General features: G+C 49.1%; 1 long non-coding RNA gene across 1 annotated transcript in view; it reads right to left on the minus strand.

Moving 5' to 3' along the window:
* The window catches only part of LOC140387757 (uncharacterized), an 83,723-nt gene extending 74,671 nt beyond the window's left edge, over nt 1–9,052 (minus strand). The window contains exon 1 of the long non-coding RNA XR_011934004.1: nt 8,819–9,052. This is a non-coding gene — a long non-coding RNA (uncharacterized lncRNA). The remainder of the gene's footprint in view (nt 1–8,818) is intronic.
* Nucleotides 9,053–17,121: the final 8,069 nt, after the last annotated feature.

Genomic DNA, 17,121 nt, shown 5'->3' on the forward strand with positions numbered 1-17,121 from the left:
TTGACTGGGTCAGGTTACTATATCAGTCTCCTGTGGCAAGTGTACGGACGAATAGGACAACATCGGACTATTTTAGACTGCACTGGGGGACGAGACAGGGATGCGCCCTCTCCCCACTGTTGTTCGTGCTAGCTATGGAGCCGTTGGCAATTGCTCTGAGGGACTCAAGGGGCTGGTCCGGGGGTGGTGGAGCACAGAGTCTCGCTCTATGCAGACGACCTGCTTCTGGATGTATCGGACCCATTAGAAGGAATGGAAGAAATCATGAGGATTCTAGGGGAAGTTGGCCGGCTTTCGGGGTATAAGCTAAATATGGGGAAAAGTGAGATGTTTGCGGTCCAGGCGAGGGGACAGGAGAGGCGATTGGGGGAGCTGCCGTTTAGATTAGTAGGGGGAAACTTTAGGTACCCAGGCATTCAAGTGGCGCGGGAATGGGACCGGCTGCATAAATTAAATCTGGCCCGGCTAGTAGACCAAATGAAGGAGGATTTTCGGAGGTGGGACGCGCTCCCGTTGTCATTAGCTGGGAGGATGCAGACGGTGAAGATGACGGTCCTCCCGAGATTCCTGTTCGTGTTTCAATGTCTCCCCATCTTTATTCCGCGGTCCTTTTTTAAATGCAGTAAGAAGTCTGACAACACCAGGTTAAAGTCCAACAGGTTTGTTTCGATGTCACTAGCTTTCGGAGCGCTGCTCCTTCCTCAGGTGAATGAAGAGGTATGTTCCCGAAACATATTTATAGACAGATTCAAAGATGCCAGACAATGCTTGGAATGCAAGCATTAGCAGGTGATTAAATCTTTACAGATCCAGAGATGGCGTAACCCCAGGTTAAAGAGGTGTGAATTGTGTCAAGCCAGGACAGTTGGTAGGATTTCGCAGGCCAGATGGTGGGGGATGAATGTAATGCGACATGAATCCCAGGTTTTTAAATGGGTCAACAAAGTGATCTCTGGCTTTGTTTGGGCAGGCAAGACCCCACGGGTAAGGAAGGTAATGCTTGAGCGAAGTCGGGGAGAGGGCGGGCTGGCGCTGCCAAATTTTTGTAACTGTTACTGGGCGGTGAATATAGCCATGATCAGGAAGTCGGTGGTGGGGGAGGGGATGGCATGGGAGCGTATGGAGACTGCTTCATGCAAGGGCACCAGTTTGGGGGCGTTGGTAACTGCGCCTCTGCCGTTCCCACTGGCACGGTACTCCACCAGCCCCGTGGTGGTGGCGGCCCTGAGAGTCTGGGGGCAATGGAGGAGACAAGTGGGAGCAGAGGGAACATCGGTCTGGTCCCCAATCTGTAATAATCACCGGTTTGCCCCGAGAAGTATGGATGGGGGGGTTCCAGATCTGGCGGAGAGCAGGGATTGAGAGGATGGAGGATATGTTTATAGAGGGGAGCTTTCCGAGTATGAAGGCGCTGGACGAGACATTTGGGTTGGCACGGGGAAACAAATTCAGGTATCTGCAGGTGTGGGACTTCCTACGTAAACAGTTGTCAACCTTCCCGCTCCTACCGCTAAGGGGGATTCAGGACAGGGTAGTTCCAGAGGGTACGTCAGAGAAGGAGCATCTCGGACATTTAGAAGGAACTTATGGGGTCAGAGGAGATACAGACCGAGGAGCTGAAGCGCAAGGGGGAGGAGGAGCTGGGAGGAGAGATAGAGGATGGTCTATGGGCGGATGCGTTGAGTAGAGTCAATGCGTGCGCAATATGTGCCAGGCTCAGCCTGATACAATTTAAGGTTGTTCACCGGGCTCACATGACAGTGGCCCGGATGAGCAGATTCTTTGGGGTGGAAGACAGGTGTGCAGAATGTGCGGGAGGACCAGCAAACCATGTCCACATGTTCTGGGCATGTCCGAAGCTTAGGGGATTTTGGCAGGAGTTTGCAGATGTCATGTCCACGGTGTTAAAAACAAGGGTGGCGCTGAGTCCAGAGGTGGCGATTTTCGGGGTGTCAAAAGACCCGGGAATCCAGGAGGAGAAAGAGGCAGATGTTCTGATCTTTGCTTCCCTGGTAGCCCGGAGACGGATACTATTGGCATGGAGGGACACAAAGCCCCCGAAGTCGGAGACCTGGCTATCGGACATGGCTAGCTTCCTCTGTTTGGCGAAAATCAAGTTCGCCTTGAGAGGGTCACTGTTAGGGTTCGCCCGGAGGTGGCAACCGTCGGCGACTTCTTCGCGGAAAATTAATCGTCAGCAGAAGGGGGGGGGGGGTTAGTTTTGCTTAGAGTAGGGGGTTAACAAAGGTGGGACCTGTAAGGGAGGTAGACAGATTTTGCACTATGTTTTTAGTTTCATGAACATTGTTTATTGTGTTGTTGTTATAATACCAAAAAAACCTCAATAAAATGTTTATTAAAAATAAAGAAAACATATGGCATGCTTGCCTTCATAGGACGGGGTATCGAGTATAAAAGCTCAAAAAATATGTTACAGTTATATCGAACATTGGTTCGGCCATGTTTGGAATACTGTGTCCAATTCTGGTCACCACACTACCAGAAGGGCGTGGAGGCTTTGGGGAGAGTACAGAAAAGGTTTACCAGGATGTTGCCTGGTATGGAGGGTATTAGCTATGAGGAGAGATTGAATAAACTGGGATTGTTTTCCCTAGAGAGACGGAGGCTGAGGGGCGACCTGATAGAAGTTTATAAAATTATTAGGGGTATAGATAGGATGAACAGTTGGAGTTTTTTTCCCAGGGCGGAATTGAAAATTACAAGGGGGCACAAATTCAAGGTGAGGGGGGAAAAGTTCAGTGGAGATGTGCGGGGGAAGCTTTTTACACAAAGGGTGGTGGTGGCCTGGAATGCACTGTCAAGTGAGGTGGTTGAGGCAGATACGTTAGCAACCTTTAAGACTTATTTGGAGAGGCACATGAACAGACATGGTATAGAAGGATAAAGGCAGTTGGTCTAGATAGGACACGTGATTGGCGCAGGCTTGGAGAGCCATAGGGCCTGTTCCTGTGCTGTATTGTTCTTTGTTCTTTGTTTGTTAATGTCGATGCTCCATACAAACTTTGTCTATCTAACCCCAACAATATATCTTTCTGTCCCTTCCTCCCTCATATATTTACCTCGATTCCTCTTGAATGCACCTACAAAATTTGCCTCCTTGCGGTAGATCTATATTTTATACAGTCTCTGCTAAAGAGTTCTATGCTTAATTCCCTAATGAGTTTATTCATGACTACCTGAAATTAGCCCTTAGTTTTGGTCTCCTTCATGAGTGGAAACATCTTCTCTGTCTATCATATCAATCCCTTTCCAAATCCTGCCTTTTATAGAGAAAAGAGTTCCAGGGTGTCCAATCTTTCCTGTTAGGTATAATCTTCCAGTTCTGGTATCATGCATTATTTATTCAGTATTTCAGACAGTATTGGAACAGAAAACATCAGAACTGAAAGTCTCTAGGGGGCAGCACGGTGGCGCAGTGGGTTAGCACTGCTGCCTCTCGGCGCCGTGGTCCCAGGTTCGATCCCGGCTCTGGGTCACTGTCCGTGTGGAGTTTGCACATTGTCCCAGTGTGTGCGTGGGTTTCGCCCCCACAACCCAAAAGATGTGCAAGCTAGGTGGATTGGCCACGCTAAATTGCCCCTTCATTGGAAAAAATAAATTGGGTACTCTAAATTTAACCAAAAAAAAAGAACTGCAAGTCTCACCCAATGCCGACCGGCAGTGTAAGTCCCGGCTTGTTCTGCACTCACAGGACATACACAGTCTCAATGCACACTTGGACAAAGTGGCTAATACAATAACAAATACTCTGCTTTTATATTCCCAATTAGAATTACTCCAGCATTGGTTGTCTCGGCCTCAGGTTCCGGAATTCCCTCCCTACACCTCTTCCTTGCTTTCCTCCCTTAAGATATTTTTTTAATCCTAACTCTTTAACCAAACTTTTAGAATAGAACATAGAATCCCTACAGTGCAAAAGGAGGCCCTTTGGCTCATCGAGTCTGCATCGACCCTCTGATAGAGCACCCTACCTAGACCCACTCTATCCCCGTAACCATGGACACTAAGGGGCAACTTTAGCATGGCCAATCCACCTAACCTGCAAATATTTGAACTGTGGGAGGAAACCGGAGCACCCGGAGGAAACCCACGCAGACACGGGAAGAAAGTGCAAACTCCACACAGGACAGCCACCCGAGTCCGAAATCGAACCCGGGTCCCTGGTGCTGTGAGGTAGCAGTCGAACCACTATGCCACCGTGCCGCCCACTTTGGTCACCCGGCCTGGTATCTCCTTATGTTGCTCGGTGTCATCTTTGTTTTATAATGTTTCTGTGAAGCACTTTGGGAAGTTATACAATTGAAACAAGGAGGCGAAAGGGTTTCGGTGGGTGTAGGCAGGAATATGGGGTTGTGGTTACAATCAGACCAACCATGATTTTATTGAATGGTGGAGCAGGCTCGAGGGGCCGAGTGGCCCACTCCTGCTCCTAATTCACAGAGTCCTATGTTCGTAACCTGCCTCTTCCCTTTAAAGATGCTCGTCGGCTGCTTGTGCGTTTTTCCTGCAATCACATCACTGTCTCTCCTCTCTCCACTCAATTCGCCTCCACCGCTCACAACTTTGCCAAGAATGTTGGGGGGGCATTTTTCCAGGCTTGAATCCCGCCCCCGCTGGCTGCCGAATTCTCCGGCGCCAGGGCGGGAATCGCACTGCGCCGGCCAGCGACCGCTGGCAGCGCGCCCCCCCCCCCCCGGCGATTCTCCGGCCCGCGATGGGCCCCGTGGCCGCCCGTTTTTTTGCCGGTCCCGCCGGCGAAATTGGAGTAGGTCCTTACCCGCGGGACCTGGCGGCACGGGCGGCCTCCGGGGCCCTTGGGGATGCACAGGGGTTCTGGCCCCGGGAGGTGCCCCCACAGTGACCTGGCCCACGATCGTGGGCCCATCGATCCGCGGGCGGGCCTGATTAAATAAACTGGGATTGTTCTCCCTGGAGTGATGAAGGCTGAGGGGTGATCTGATAGAAGTTTATAAAATTATTAGGGGTATGGATAGGATGAACAGTTGGAGGTTTTTTCCCAGGGCGGAATTGAGAATTACAAGGGGGCACAAGTTCAAGGTGAGGAGGGGGGAAAGGTTCAGTGGAGATGTGCGGGGGAAGTTTTTTTTACACAGAGGGTGGTGGTGGCCTGGAATGCATTGGCAAGTGAGGTGGTTGAGGCAGTTACGTTCGCGTTGTGTGTGGAGGGTTGGTCGCAGAAAAGCCCAGGTGGTTGGTTCCCCGATGTGGCCCCATCTCTGAGCCACTCTCCCAGGGGACAGGCTTCCTCTGGCAGCAGAAACCCACACAATACTGGCAGTCAGGCAGCTTAAGCCCCAATTGAGGGCCATTTAAAAAAAAATAATGCACATTAGCTGGCTTCACCCAGGTCGATGCTGCTGTGCTGGCAGCTCGGTCATTAACGGTGGGCACCAGGGGCTGCTGCGAATACCGGAATCAGGATTGCAAAGATCAAAGGGGTGTAATCGTGAACTCATTCTTGCGGAGACGATCCCACCACACATTGAGGATACTCAAAGTTATGGGCATTTTTTTTTTTTTAAATTTAGAGTACCCAATTCATTTTTACCAATAATGGGGCAATTTAGCGTTGCCAATCCACCTACCCTGCACATCTTTGGGTTGTGGGGGTGAAACCCACGTAAACATGAGGAGAATGTGCAACCTCCACACGGACAGTGACCCAGAGCCGGGATCGAACCTGGGACCTCGGGGCCGTGAGGCAACAGGGCTAACCCACTGCGCCACCGTGGTGCCCCTTTCAGAGGTGTTGAGGGACCGGTTGGTCGACCCCACTCAAGCCCCAATCCCCTCAATAACGAGTCCCCAAAAGTCCTATGATTCTTCCTGAAATTACATCACCCAAACTCCCAGTCACCAAGTCCTCTTCTCTCCCCATTACCTGTGGTGATATGCCTGTGAATAGTATTGTACATAGTTAGTAATGCGACCTCCAACCAGCTGGTGGCGCCAGACATCGGTCACATGACATGGGACACTCGTCAGTTGGTAGTTAGGCTTAAAACAGGACAGTCGCACATAGGGTAGTTCCAGGAGAGTTCAGGGAACTCAAATAGTACCTTATTCTGTATAGTATTCTTTTTGCTATCTTTCCACATGTTAATCAATAAATCATCATTCTAGTTAAGTCACCAGATGCGCTGTGTGCATCATTGCAAAGGCAAGGTCGCAGAACACAACATGGTACCAGGGGTGTTGAACATTTAAAGGTAATAGCAGAAAAGATGAGATGAAACCGGCCCAAGAACGAAAAAGAGAAGATTCTTCCACCGACCTGGTGCACTACGGCCAATGGCGACTCAACGCAATAAACGACAGTGAAATTTGAGATGGAAGGTTTAAAGGCACCCCACCAGCTTCAAGTCTCCGGTAATGTGGATGGAAACTCGCGTGTTTTCAAACAGCAGTTTAACCTCTACATCTCAGCCCTTGGTTTGCAGGCACAGCATGACAAGAGACGCATTGTGTTGCTGCTCACGGTAGCAGGTCCACAAGCCATCAAAACCTACAATACCTTCGCTTTTGATAGCGAAGGGGAAAGCGAGAGCTATGATGAGGTGATAAAGTACTTTGATCGGCATTGCTCTCCAAACAAAAATGAAACATTTGAAAGATACATTTTTCGTACTCGTACCCAGAAACCAGGCGAATCTTTGGACAGCGTTAGATAGAATTTACAGTGCAGAAGGAGGCCATTTGGCCCATCGAGTCTGTACCAGCTCTTGGAAAGAGCACCCTACCCAAGTTCCACACCTCCACCCTATCACCATAACCCAGCAACCCCACCCAACACTAAGGGCAATTTTGGACACTAAGGGCAATTTATCATGGCCAATCCACCTAACCTGCACATCTTTGGACTGTGGGAGGAAACCGGAACACCCGGAGGAAACCCATGCACACACGGGGAGAATGTGCAGACTCCGCACGGACAGTGACCCAAGCCGGGAATCGAACCTGGGGCCCTGGAGCTGTGAAGCAATTGTGCTATCCACAATGTGACCGTGCTGCCCTAAACTTTGTAACCGCCTTGAGGCTGAAGGTCCAGTCCTGCAAGTTCAGTAATCTAAAATCTCCTTCACCCAGCTAATTGAGGTGATTAAAACATTTCCTATGGTTGATGGACAGAAGCTCTACTGGTGGGTGAATCCAAAGCCAGGGATGTAGATGAAAACTGAGAACTGAGCTTTGTGGAAGGACGTTTTCACAAAGTGGTAGTGGAAATCTGGAATTGCTTTCCCCAAAAAAGCGGTTGAGGTTAGGTCAACTGCAAATTCCTAAGTGAGATTGATAGATTTTTGTTGGGTAAGGGTATGACCCTCTGCAGTGGGTAACGTCCCTTCCTCTGAACCAGAAACTCTGGCTTTGAATCCCAGTCCTGAACTTGTTGCCCAGGAAGGTGTGTTCATAATGTGGCCTAACAGGTTGAGTATCGGCCTGCAAGTCGTTCCAAACATAGAAACATAGAAAATCGGAGCAGGAGGAGGCCATTCGGCCCTTTGAGCCTGTTCCACCATTCATTATGATCATGGCTAATCTTCCAACTCGATAGCTTCATTCCGTTTTCCCCCCATATCCTATGATCTCCTTCACCCTAAATGACTCTGCCATCACTATCCATAGGTCCAGACTAAAACACGTGGTCACAGCGACTTAGATTCCCTAAGTGAACTGCAACACTTTAAGGGTTTATGGAACAAAGGCAAATTACTAGAGTTGAGGGACAGATTAACCATGATCTAATCGAATGGCTGAGCTTCAGCCCCACTGTTGTTTACCAATCTCTGACTTCCATTCTCCCTCTTCTGTAATCCTCCAACTCTCCGTCTCTCTCTCTCTCCCCCATCTTCCGGATCCATTGATAAGTCTTCCACTGATGAATCCCCAGCTTGCACCCAAACCCTCTATGAACTCCTAACACTAGCCACTCCCAGGCCTTTGAGGGCCAAGTGTTGCTGCAAAATTGATAGGGTGGGATTGAAGGGGTGGTGGGGGGGGTGTTGGAGGGATTGTGGAGATGGGGGTTTGGGAAGAGAGCGCCACTGCATCGGGGAAATTGAACCGTGACCTCCTCCCGGACTGCGAGACTATTCAGGGAGGCTTGGTTAAAAACTCCTATTTCAGTGACATTTTCGAACTGTTGACAGTTCAGTTAAAGTTGTTACTTTGCCCATTTTTCACCTCCACTGACATCCATCCCTCACAGGGGCACAATAACTACAAACGCAAAAAAATATTGGCACACACTTAACATTTATGAGTCCCGATTGGAAGTAATATTATTGCTATGAAAGGTTCAGGGTATCGCAGGGGCTGCTTCACATCACCAGTACACCAGCGTGTCTGGAGAAGGATGCCTTTGGTCACGTCACAGAGCTGGCTGGGAGGGGATGGAATCCTAACACGGGTGGGGGTGGGGGGCAGGGGTCTTTACGGGGACCATCCATAACTGTCATCTCTTTTTACAGAAGTGGCTTTTTACTTTCCTCCTGCCTTCTCCCAAATGTGTACTGAAAAAACAGAACAAAAACACACACACACGATGAAAATTGATGGATTTTGTACACATGAAGGAAACTGACTCGCTGGCTCCCTCCCCCAATGTTTCTTCCCCGTAGCCCTGTGAAAATGATGGATGGTCCCCCTGGGATTGGGCAACGTTACCTGGTTTCTCGATTACAAATGGAGCCATTTTTAAAAAGCAACTTAAGATTCGGGGACCAGCTCAGCTTGGCACTCATTTATTAATACTTTGTTGTGGCTGCCCGGTGTTTACCTGTTTACTGGGATTCCTGTACGAAGTGAAATTCACTCAGCACACTCCTATGAGCAGGTGGGTGGTGACGGCCACAATGCGCAGTCATCGGGCTCGGCAACAAAAACAAATCCCCATAACACAATCGCCTGCCCACATCCGGTTTGGGGAAGGAAAAAGTCTTGCATTTGTATAGCGCTTTTCACAACCAGTAGACTCTTTCCAGCAAATGAAGTGCTTTTTGGAGTGTAGCAGCTTGTCGACGGTTTCCGACTGGTTCCGCCAGCGGGATCTTTTTGCCCCGCCTATGGCAATCCCCCCTCCACCCCCCCATGGGTTCCCCGGCGGAGGAGGGTACGAACAACAGGAAAGCACGCGGGACCGGAAAATTCCACCTCTGGACAATAATGGGTTGCCACAAAACACACTACAAGTGTGAGTGTGTGCGTGCATGTGTGTGTGTTGGGGGGGGGGGGGGGAGTTATCCCATCCAATTTGGGAAATGCCAATTTTCACCCAGCGAGCTCCCTAAGGAGCAAAATGATAATTACCAGATAGTCTGTTTTTACCATGTTGATTGAGGATACATATTGGCCAAACCCGCCCAGAGGTGGAATGGCTACAGGGGTTTCTCCAGGCACCTACAGTGACAATATGAGCTGCCAGTTCTGTAGAAAACCATGCCATTCCTACATCGGATTCTTCAGGCATGTGAAGGTCCACCCAAGGCAATTCATGGACAGGCTCGAACAATGAGGAGTTCACCCTGAAATCTTGGTCAGGAACACCAGGGATAACTCCCCTACTCTTAGTAGTGTCATGTGAGATTACCTTTAAGAAATGGGTGTTTATAAATTGTGTGTATATAAATATCTGTAGTGAGAGTACCTTTAAGAAATGGGTGTTTACTACTGCAGTGATGTCAGAGAGTGGGTGGAGCTGGGCTGTCTGTCAGCTTTTTACTTTTGTTTTTGAGCAGGCTTCAGAGTTTGTTTTAATTTCGTTTTCAGTGTTGGAGCTGAAGCCAGACCAAGCAGGTGTACTGCTGTTCTCTCTACCATCAAAGGACTATCTCTTGATCATTTGGTGAATTCAGAATTATAAATGTTCTCAGTAGTGAATGTAAACCTAATGTACTTCTGGTAAAAGGCGTTTTAAGTCTTACGGATGTTAAAAGGACAGCGTATGCATTACTTAGTGGTGTATTCTTTGGGGGTTGTATTTGAATTGATGGTTGCTAAGATGTTCACTGTATGTTTTAAAAAAGGTTAACTTGAGTTCATAGAATAAACATTGTTTTGCTTTTAAAAAATACTTTTCCCGGGCGGGGATTGGAAGAATGGGGGACCTGTTCATCGACGGGACGTTTGCGAGCCTAGGGGCACTGGAGGAGAAGTTCGAGTTACCCCCGGGAAATGCCTTTAGATATATACAGGTGAGGGCTTTTGTGAGGCGACAGGTGAGGGAATTCCCGTTGCTCCCGACACAAGAAGTTCAAGATAGGGTGATCTCGGGTGTATGGGTCGGGGAGGGAAAGGTGTCAGAAATACACCAGGAGTTGAAAGAAGAAGGGGAAGCGCTGGTAGAAGAGTTGAAGGGTAAATGGGAGGAGGAGCTGGGGGAGGAGATCGAGGAAGGTCTGTGGGCTGATGCCCTAGGTAGGGTTAATTCCTCCTCCTCGTGTGCCAGGCTCAGCCTGATACAATTTAAGGTGGTCCACAGAGCGCACTTGACGGGGGCAAGGTTGAGTAGGTTCTTTGGGGTAGAGGACAGATGTGGAAGGTGCTCAGGGAGCCCGGCGAACCATGTCCATATGTTTTGGTCATGCCCGGCACTGGAGGGGTTCTGGAGAGGAGTGGCGGGAGCAATATCTCAGGTGGTGAAAGTCCGGGTCAAGCCAAGCTGGGGGCTAGCAATATTTGGAGTAGTGGACGAACCGGGAGTGCAGGAGGCGAAAGAGGCCGGCATTCTGGCCTTTGCGTCCCTAGTAGCCCGGCGAAGGATCTTGCTAATGTGGAAGGAGGCGAAGCCCCCCAGCCTGGAGGCCTGGATAAATTATATGGCAGGGTTCATAAAGTTGGAGAGGATTAAGTTCGCCTTGAGAGGGTCTGCGCAGGGGTTTTACAGGCGGTGGCAACCGTTCCTAGACTATCTCGCGGAGCGTTAGAGGAAGGTTGGTCAGCAGCAGCAACCTTGGGGGAGGGGGGGGGGCGTCGTGGGAGGGGGGGGAGAGGGGGGACTGCCTGGGTGGGTGGATGAGCAAGAGATAACATGATGGGTTGGGGAAACTGGCATGTACGGGTGAGGGCCAGTGTACAAAGCTGTGTAAATATATCATTTTGCCATGTATATATCTTGCTCTGCGCGATTTCTCGTTTTTTTTTGTTACGGGGGGGTGGGGGGGGGGGGGTTATTGTTTGTAAGGGAGAAAAATTGTGTTAAAAAACTTTAATAAATATATATTTTTTAAAAACTTCCAATTCTGCTGTACCACAACTGTAGAATGGGCCGTGTGCTCCCCATACCACAATCTATTAAAAGTTGTGGGTCAGGTGAACTCCATGATACACTTTGGGGTTCTCTAATCCCTGGCCCATAACAGTAGAGAGAGTGAGCTGGGATCTTTTACATTCACCTGAGCAGGCTGTCTTATATCTCATCCATCTTCAACAGTACAGCATTCCCTCAGAACTGCACTGACATGTCAGCTTGGAATTTGGTACTCAAACTCTGGAGTTGGATTTGAACCCAGAACCATGTAATTCAGAAGCAACAGTGTGAACAACGGAGCCAGGGTTGACACATGATCTAATGTATTGTTGAATACAAACATGCCAATCAATTAGCCCCCTTTTCTCATGCAGTCTGAATTGTTGCTCCCTTTGAATATTCTGATGTATACAAGATATTAAACTTTGACAATGCGTGTAATTTTTCAGCAGTGCTAATGTTTTCACAGATGGGACTTAAAGCATTGTGGCTTTGACATTCCACAGCCCAGAAAGAGTGTTGCAACCCTGAATCCAGATGAGATAGGTCTCAAAGGTCCAAACAGAGGAGTAGATAACAGAGGAAAAGGGAGAAAAAGACATAAGTCAAAGAAACAAAGAAAGAGAAACAGAGGGCAGTGAGTCATGAATGTAATGGAATACTCAATACTTGCCTGGATGAATGCAGCTTCAACAACACTCAAGAGGCTCGACACTATCCAGGACAAAGCAGCCCGCTTGATTGCTCTCCCTTCCACAAACATTCAAATCCTCCATCACTGATGAACAGTGGCTGCCATGTGTACCATTCACCGGACGCACTGCAGTAACTCACCAAGGTTCCTCAGACAGCACCTTCCAAACACACGCCCACTTCCATCGAGAAAGACAAGAGCAGCAGACACCTGGGAATCTCACCATCTGGAGGTTCCCCTCCAAGTCACTCACCACCCTGACTTGGAAATATATCGCCTTCCTTCACTGTGGCTGGATCAAAATCCTGGAATTCCCTCACTAATAGCACAGTGGTTTAGCTACTCCTCAGAAACTGCAAAGGTTCAAGAAGGCAGCTCACCCCTACCTTCTCATGGGCAACTAGGGATGGGCATTTACTGGCCTAGTCAGCAACACCCACATCCCAGAAATGTATTAAAAAAACATTTGTGCTGTGGTGAATTAATTGAATATATGAATGTGCAGAATTAAATATCTTTCTTCCATATTCAGAACCTATTCAGTTCTGCGTTCAGCTCTGAGCATCCACAATTCAGGAAAGATATATCGACCTTGATGCTACGTGAAGTTATAAGAACTGGATGCAGCCATTTGAAACTTCCAGCCTGCTTCACCACTCAATGAGATTATGGCTAATCATTCATCTCAAATCCACCATCCTTTAATTCTCTAAGGCACCCAAAAATCTATCAACCTCTGTCTGGAATATACTCAATGACTGATAGTTCTCCGGGGTAGAGAATTCCAAAGGTTCAGAACCCTTTTAGTAAAGAAATCGCTCCTCATCGCAGTCTAAAATAACCGACCCCTTGTTCTGAGGCTATGACCCTGGACGCGATTCTCCGAGCCCCGTGCCGGGCCGGAGAATCGTCGCAACTTCACCATGCCGCCCCGACGCCGGCACGCGATTCTCTGAGGTGCGGAGATTCTCCGGCCCGGATGGGCCGAGCGGCCGCGCGGAAAAAGCAGAGACCCACCGGTGCCGTCCACACCTGGTTGCTGCCGGCGGGAACTCTGTACGAAGGGTCGGGGGGGGCGGCCTGTGGAGGGGGGGCTCCGTCCCCGGGGGAGCCTCCGATGGGGTCTGGCCCGCGATCGGGGCCCACCGACCAGCGGGCCGGCCTCTCCACCCCCCTGGGCCTACTTTGTTGCGCGGCCGGCCCCTGAACCCCCACACCATGTTGCATTGGGGCCGGCGCGCTGAAGAAGTCCCCCGCACATGCGCGGGTTGGCGCGGCGTCCATTTGGTACCGGGAGGGGAGGCTGGAGCGGTGTGAACCGCTCCAGCGCCGTGTTGGCCCCCTATGGGGGCCAGAATCGGTAGTCCCGTCGCCCGTTTCACGCCGTCACGGCGCACTCCTGTGGTGTGTTTCACTGTGCTGGAGGTGGCCTACCATTGACCGGCGGTAAAATCTTTCAGTCCCATGGGGTTTCCTGTAGTTTGCACACCCTCACTGCCAAGGAACCTGTAGTCAGGAGAACAATATCCCACTGGCGGGAACAGTTGAAAAATTCCAGCCATTTCCTCTGAAGGGGAACATCAAAAGAATGGGGACATCATCTTAAAATAAGAGCCAAGCAGTTCAGGCGCAAAATCAGAAAGCAACTTTTTCACCTCCAGAGTGGCGGAAATGTAGAACTGTCCCTCTCAAAGGGATGTGGATGCTCGGCCAATTGGAGCTTTCACGACAGGCAGATCTCTGTTAGGTAAGGGTAGGAAGGAATATGGAGCAAAGGCAGACAGATGGGATTGAGGTGTGGATGAGCGGTGAGTTCATGGAATGGTGGAGCAGGCCCGAGGTTATCCTGGGGCCTTCGCTCCCCATCATAAGAAGAGTTGAGGCCACCCGTGAACTGGACAAGCCTCCTGTCTCCTGACCATGGAGCTTTTCCAAAGCCGCCTGTCCCTGTGGCTTGCCCGAGTGTTGTGGCCCAATTCTTCAGCCCTAGGTGGTGACCTCTTGCCATCCTCCATTATACTGATGGCCACCAGCCATCCGCTGCCTCGTGCCCAGTGATCAGGCCTGCGTGGGGCTCACGAGGCCTTACACATTGGGGCAGGGGACAGTCCTTCCGCCTGCCTGGGCTCCTGCCTGCCTGCCTCCCATTCCAAGTTAAAGCGCTGCTCGTTTCCTTTCTTTTTTTTAAATTTACAGTACCCAATTCATTTTTTTCCAATTAAAGGGCAATTTAGCGCGGCCAATCCACCTATCCTGCACATCTTTGGGTTGTGGGGGTGAAGCCCACGCAAACACGGGGAGAATGTGCAAACTCCACATGGACAGTGACCCAGAGCCGGGATCGAACCTGGGACCTCGGCGCCGTGAGACAGCAGTGCTAACCACTGCGCCACCGTGCTGCCCCGCGGCTCGTTTCTTAAGGCGGGGCCAATACACTGCCGTTTCGGCCACCATTCTGGTAACACAAAAACCTCTCCACATCCAGTAAATCTGATAGCAGTAAGGAGTTAAATCCAACACTAAAATATCTGACAGAAGCATTTATCATTTCTCTGTGAAAAGGTTATGGCACTTCGTGGAAACAAATGTTAAATGGCATTTGCCCTGCAACCTGTTTTGCTTCAATCAGGGGTCAATTGAATTGGTCACTTTTCAGAAGTCAGTCATTTTGAACAAAGCGTAGCCATGGCAGGATTTTCATTTACACTGAGTCCCAGCTGAGAAAGTTGCAATTGGGCACCCCTTTCCCATATTCCTCTCTGATATTTGGCAGCAAAAAAAAACAAAATCATTGGCAGCTTTATTCCGGATGGACCCAGATTAAATATAGATGCGGAATTTCTAATGTCCAAACTATTCTACAATTGTTCCATTTATAGTGTTAGCTTGGTGCCTGTCGCTAACACTTCTATCTACAAGGCCGATGGTTGAGAGTGAGCCCCACCCTGCTCTTTGAAAGAGATGGTAAATGGGGTCTCTGTCTGCCTAGTCACATTGATGGTAAGGATCCCATTGCACTACTTGTAGAACTAATACCCAGGAAATATTCTGCTGGTGTCCTGGACAACCTTCCTTCCTCAGCCAATTCGCCTCACTGTCCTTTTTCGTGTCCCTCCTCTCTCAACGAAAATTGAATAGTGCCCTCCTGGCAGAGCACTGATCACTGTGCCGCAATGGATGGCCCAAGTCACACTCAATATTGATCCTCAGGCCTCACTTAAGTTAGAGTGGCAGGTTGCAGGTGTCCGGGCATCTTTCTAGCTGCAATCTTTAGATAGGCCACAAGGTGGGGAAGTGATTGGTAGTCCGGGAAAGGTTGAATCGAGGCCACAATGGTCTTCAAGACTGCCGTTTCTTCTGGTTCCAAAATCAGGTAGTAACTTAACTTCCCGGTGGTGATTTCCTGCATGGCCTTCAAAGCCGGCTGCTTAGGCCTCACATCAGTGTGACTCTTCTGCATGAAGGCAGCTTGGCATGGACACCGTTCAATGAGAGAGAGAGAGAGGTCCTTTGTGCTTCTTTGTTCGTCTGCTTCTATGACTACTGGTCTACAGCCACTTTTTATAACCCATTTTCTCTGTGGATTCCCAGGAGGGAGAATGTCTTGAATTTGTCACAGAACCTTTTACCCATTCTGAGATATAAATCAACAGGAAATATTTTTTAGTTTGCTTGTTGAGATGTTGTAAATGGTCCCCATTGTCCTCACAACCCCAGGAGATTAGTGCCACCTTTTGCATTTTCCATTATCTTTCTTTCAAGCGTCTCTGTTTGAATTGGGTCTTGACACGTCTTCAGGTATGAAATTCCATGACCTCCCAAGAAGGTCTGTCAGTATAGTCTACATAGGGGTTTTTGCAACAAGTGGTCACTTTGCACTATCAGCCATCATTTCAATCATAGGATCATAGAATATCTACAGTTCAGAAGGAGGCCATTTGGCCCATTTCTACACGGACCCTCTGAAAGAGCATTCTACTCGGACCCACTCCCCCGCAATCCCGTAATCCTCTGGACACAGTAAGGGCAATTTAGCATGGCCAATCCACCTTATCTGCATATCTTTGGACTGTGGGAGGAAACCGGAGCACCCGGAGGAAAGTCACGCAGACACATGGAGAATGTACAAACTTCACACAGACAGTCATGTCATAATATCCACTCATGTATATAATGAGATGCAGACAGGCAGTGATTGACACACAGGATAACCAATGAACACACACGACACAGAACAACCAATCACCAGACAGGACACTACCACTATAAAACACACAAGGCATTAAGACTCTCCCTCTACTTACAGGATACAGCTACAGAGATAGTTAGAGTGCACAAGGCCGTGAGCACCGTCTCCATGTGACAGGGAGCTAGTCTGGTCAAGCCAGTCAGAGGTTATCAGTTTAGATTAATAGAGTGTCAGCCCACAGCAGATTATGTACAGCAACCAGCAAGTTCAATAAAACAGTGTTGGACATCTCCTGTGTCAGAAGCCTGTTTCTAGTCTCACTGCATCCAGTTGCAGTCAATGTTAAACCAACTCAAATAACACATCAAGTCACCCAAGGCCAGAATTGAACCCAGGACCCTAGAGCTGTGAGACAGCAGTGCTAACCACTGTGCTGCTCAGTGTCTTTACTTATTTGTTTTAAGAAAGCGCAGGTCTTCTTTAAAATGTTCAGTATGCCTGTAGTTTATTGGAGAAGCTGTAGCTTGCTTTCATTACACATCTATCTGGATATATCTTGTTCGATACAATATGGATATTGAAGCCTGGCTAACCTCCATTTCGGGTTCCTGTCTTTCAATAAAAGCACATATCCTGTTTGTTCTAGATACAGCATTACCAGGAGACTCCTGTAATCTGCTTAGCTTTGTGCGCGCCTGTGTAAGGACACTAGATCTGCTTTCCATCCCGTTGCCATTTTTATCGGCCGCTGGCAAGATTTATAATTCCACTCAGCCGTGGGACTGGAACAGATCTGCATCAACATCACACAGGACACTGTTTTCCAAACTTTTTTATCCTGGACCCATTCTTACCAACCGGCCATCTTTCGGGACCCACACTGGCCGACCTTCGCGACCGACGCCACCTGAACTTTGCAACCCACCATTTTCACTTATCTTTCATGTGACA

The sequence above is a fragment of the Scyliorhinus torazame genome, chromosome 13, assembly GCF_047496885.1.
Source record: "Scyliorhinus torazame isolate Kashiwa2021f chromosome 13, sScyTor2.1, whole genome shotgun sequence".
Taxonomy (NCBI): Eukaryota; Metazoa; Chordata; class Chondrichthyes; order Carcharhiniformes; family Scyliorhinidae; genus Scyliorhinus; species Scyliorhinus torazame.